Here is a 4,904-nt window from a genome sequence, read left to right as displayed (position 1 = left end):
TGGCAAAAAACGGAACCCTTATAGATTCGTCATATCTGTCTGTCTGTCTGTCATTTTCAAAAAACGCAATTATAAGTTTGTCGTTCATACAAACACTATGTAAAAACAAGTTATTTTAAATTATGTCATATACTTGCTGCTACGGAACCCTTCATGGGCGAGTCCGACACTCACTTTGCCGGTTTTTATTTGACTGTTTTGTACTGCTGAAGTGTGTTGTGCTGAAGAACCAAATCCGAAATTTTGTAAGGAATAGACAAAGTCAAAGTCAAAGTGAAAATTATTTATTTCAAATAGTCCGAGAAGGCACTTTTGAACGTCAAAGCAAGTATTACAATATTAAAAAAAAAAAACAAAATGTCTGTCTGTCAGTCAGTTCTCTAGTGAAGCTCCAAAGTGTAGATTAGAGTACTCTTATAGAGTACCCTTAGTACGAGTTTGCTTTACGTTTAAAGTAATCGAAACGAGGGCGAGTTCTGCGCTCTGATTGGCCAGCTCGAATGACCAATCTAAGTCATAGAGTTGGCAGCGCGACGTCGCCGGGTCACCGCTGCTCATGATGAATACTCCCCCTATGACTCGAAACTAGTAGAGCTTTTCTCAAATTATTTGCTGTATCATTAAGTTAATAAGAATTAATTGTCAAAATTTTCAATTACACTACAAACAATCTAAAGCAATATTAAAATTAAAATCATAACAACATACTTTTGCAAAGTCGAAAACTTAGTAAACCTAAGTAGCAAAAGTACTCGTACCTAGGTATAACTTAAACTTAGTACATGTCTCCTCTAATACCCATATATGCTAAATTCAAAACTTAAGTTTAAGTTGGCAACTTAGTTTTAAGTCCTCTTGATAACCACGCCTTTAAGTTTGAGATCACGGTCTCAACTGAAGAATTAACTTAAAGTTGTAATTCAAAATCTGATAAGTAGTTAATTAACCGGTTTAGTTGTTAAGTTAGGAATAAGTTATAATTTCTTCGTTTAGCCTTAAGAAGAAGAAGTCTGAAGTTACGCCTTTTCCTCCCGAAGGGGTAGGCAGAGGTGCACATTACGGCACGTTATGCCACTGTATAATGTACACCCACTTTTCACCATTTGTGTTGTAACTTCCATATAATAGGGGGTGAGCCTATTGCCGTATACTGGGCACAATTCCAGACTTCGTGCTTCTACTGACATTTTTTCAAAAATCAGAAAAAAGGCTAGTAATTCTTTGCCCAACCTGGGAATCGAAGGAAAGGAAGGTTTCTGAAATATGTAATTATAGTGGAAATGCATTTGTTTCTTACTTTGTATAGGTTATAAGCTCAGATTTACCTTACTACACTTTCATTAAGGTGGTCAATCAAATACGTACATTTTTATACCTAGTTCTTTACATCTAATCTACAGTTTTAATTAAAGAAGAATGAATCATCGTACTATGTATAACAGTTTAAAAAAAACAGACATGCATACATACCTACTAAATTAATTGGCAAAAATTCATTAAACATCTTAAAATGTTAATTACACTCATACATCTTTGAAAAACAACTATTTTAATCTTGTTAAAACAAGCAGTTATACTAGTTAACGAAATAAATAACCCATGAAAGATGAATTACATGGGCAATTTACTAACATAAACAAAAAACTACATACGAGTAATTACTTGTACCATAACATTTCGCCTATTATTCTTCGCGATAAAAGCAGTGCCTTCTTTAGATCAGTTCAGAATTTTTCCAACATTACTTATTCCAATTATACTTTGCCAATTTGGTTATCGAACCCGATTGTTTGGTACTTAAACTATGGTAGTTTTGTGTATGTCAGTACATTCCTTTACATGGAATCCTTTACTTTTTACATATCCTTACATTCCACGGGATGATCTCCGGCCACCGTAAGTGCAAGTCTGCGGACGGCGAGCAAGGGTAGCTCGCCGCCCGACCAGAACCAGACCCGTGCGTGCGGCGCGTCGCGTTCTGCGCGCGCCTCAAAGAGCCATCAGACCACCACAGATGGGGCCCAGTAGGGCTGATGCCTCATCCGGAGCTACGCACTACATAACGGGTTTACTGGGGATCCGGCTAGAAAAGCAGGAGTAGGAACGAGGTTTTTATTCAGTAAGAGTCTGACACTCCCCTTTGCCTCACCCAAGGCGGGAGAAGTCATTGGATGACTTTCCCCTTAAAAAAAAACATATTGTCTCCGCAACACTTAAAGGTTTACAAACAAAAAACTTACACTGAGAAGTTCTATTTACGATTAAAATCGCGAAAATACATCATAACGTTTATTTTAACAGCGAATCTCAAGACATAAATACGTAGACATGACACATATATATGTACTTAGTGTAGTGGAAATGCGTCCGCCATTTTGCAGTGGCTGTGACGTCACTTCTTTGAGAGCCAAGCGTGAGTGTAATTGCATTGCTTGTATGAATAATAAGTTAACAGACGTTAGACACATACATAAATACATACATACATTTGTGAGTATTTTAACTACAAATGTACATAAAATGGGGTTTGAGGTAAGGTTTTTTAAGTGTGGGAGGGCACGCTTTGGTACGAATGGGCCGGCTCAACCGGAGTGATACCACGGCCCCACAGAAAACCGACGTGAAAAAACGCTTGCGTTGTGCGTTGAGGCTACCGGAGGTTCAATTACCCTTTCCTAATCTTCCCATTCCCCGATTCCCCAACAACCTTTAAATTCCTAACTCCCAAAAAGCCGGCAACGTACTAGTAACGCCTCCGGTGTTTCGGGTGTCCATGGGAGGCGGCGATTGCTTACCATTAGGTTAAGTTTACTGGCTTATACCATTTTAAAAAAATAAATTAAAAAGTACTTGTAAGATTAATATCTTAGTTTCTTTTACTCTTTCTTTTTATGACTTAAGTAAAGACGTATTATGTATTACGCCCTTCGATCCATATTTCGCCCCGTTATAAATGATAGGAATTTGTTACACAAAATAAGATTCCAAAGTCCAACGTTAATTTCACCAGAAAATTGCAAATAAAATAAAATTTTTAAATACCAATAATACAAAACAATTACATTTCTACAAAATAAAACGTAATAATCACCAAAAAAAATCTTTTCGACCGTGACAGGACTCGAACCTGCAGTCTTCGGATCCGAAGTCCGACGCCTTATCCATTAGGCCACACGGTCCTTGTGATCGTGCCGACAAAAAGCCATCTTGTTATTTCATACTTCAGTTTGGTTTCAGTTGTTTTTTCAGTGAATGCAATTGGTTAACATAAAAAATTAGCAAAAATAAATTAAAAAGTTAGCAAATAGCATTTTGAAATGAAAAATAAAAAATACAGCCAAGTGCGAATCTGCCTCAAAAACCCGAAGATATCCTTTGAAAGTGCAAAAAAATCTCTAATCCTCTGGAATATTTATATTATTTTAATAATTGTTTTTTTATGGGGCGCGATCAACGAGCAGTCGTGTCACCTGATGGTAAACAATCGCCGCCGCATATGGACACTTGAAACACCAGGTTAGAAATTTAAGGGTTGTTGGGGAATGGGGGATTGGGAAGCGAGGAATTGGGCCTCTGGTAACCTTACTCACACAACGAAACACAACGCAAACGTTGTTTCACGTCGGTTTTCTGTGAGGCCGAATAAGATGAGGATCTTTACAATAAAATAAAAAAAAATATCACTTGTAATTTCAATGACACCCTATATATTACAGACCAATTTCTAAATAGTGAAGCGAACAAAATAACGTATTAAAGTTATAACAGGTATTACGGAACAGTAATAACGTTACATTTTAATATCTAACATCTACATTATAATGAACAGAGATTGCTAACGGTATGGAATGAATATTGCATTTGAATTAAACCACCGCTTGGAATCTGTGTTAGTTACGATTAAATATTAATTTGTGTGTTTATGTTATGTTGCTATTAAGACTAATAGCTGTCTCGTTGAGCGATTGAGTAACGTTTTGGGTTTAATTCCCGGATTAGGTAAGATTTACTGGAATTTTGAAATTTCACAGTTTATTGAAATAATTCTCAGTAGTTAGTTGTAATATAACTTTCGTGAGACATACCAAATTAAATATTATGCTTAGTAATGTAAGTGTTTGACGAGGAATTCAACTATTTTCAAGCGACCATAGAGGCTCATAAACTGCATAGCAGCGCGACTGTCACCGCGTCGTGTATCGTGGAATGCTACTCCTGAATATGAGCTTCTATCATGACTTGAAGCCAGTTGAATTCCTTGCCAAACAGTTACGTGAGTAAACAGATAACCATAATAATTCTCTGTATTTTAAGTACAACTACAAGGTGTTTTAAGGAATTCTTAGTAAGATGTAGTTTGTGTGGTAATAGAGATATTACATTGGACTCATTATAATATCTGCCTGCCTCGTTGGCCGAGTGGTTGCGCGTGTGACTGCAGAGCAAGGGTTCTCAGGTTCGATTCCCGGGTCGGGCGAAGTATTACTGGGCTTTTTTCGGTATTTCGAAAATTTTTCAGTAGTAGCACGGAGTCTGAAAATGTGCATGGCATATGGCAATAGGCTCACCACCTATTACATAGGACTTACAAGATAAATTGTGAAAAGTGGGTGTACATTATACAGTGGCATTACATGCCATAATGTGCACCTCTGCCTACCCCTTAGGGGATTAAAGGCGTGACGATATGTATGTATGTCATTATAATATGTAGCTAGCGAAAGTAGTTGCTGTATACCTATACCATATAAAATTTCCAAGCGTTCGAAGAGTAGGATTAGGAACGGGGTGGTTTTAGTCTGTAAGAGTGGCGGGGAGGCAGTGGATGCAGGTGGCGGCTTGTCGTTCTACGTGGAGGACTAAGGGGGAGGCCTTTGTTCAGCAGTGGACGTCTCTCGGCTGAT

At 37.6% G+C, this 4,904-nt stretch overlaps 1 non-coding gene across 1 annotated transcript; it reads right to left on the bottom strand.

Moving 5' to 3' along the window:
- Positions 1-3,106: 3,106 nt before the first annotated feature.
- Positions 3,107-3,179, bottom strand: Trnar-ucg (transfer RNA arginine (anticodon UCG)). Its single transcript has one exon. It is a non-coding gene; the product is annotated as a tRNA-Arg (tRNA).
- Between the last annotated feature and the right edge of the window lie 1,725 nt (positions 3,180-4,904).

This window comes from Spodoptera frugiperda, chromosome 17, assembly GCF_023101765.2.
Source record: "Spodoptera frugiperda isolate SF20-4 chromosome 17, AGI-APGP_CSIRO_Sfru_2.0, whole genome shotgun sequence".
NCBI classification, from domain to species: Eukaryota; Metazoa; Arthropoda; class Insecta; order Lepidoptera; family Noctuidae; genus Spodoptera; species Spodoptera frugiperda.
This window is presented reverse-complemented; position numbering and strand designations above follow the sequence as displayed.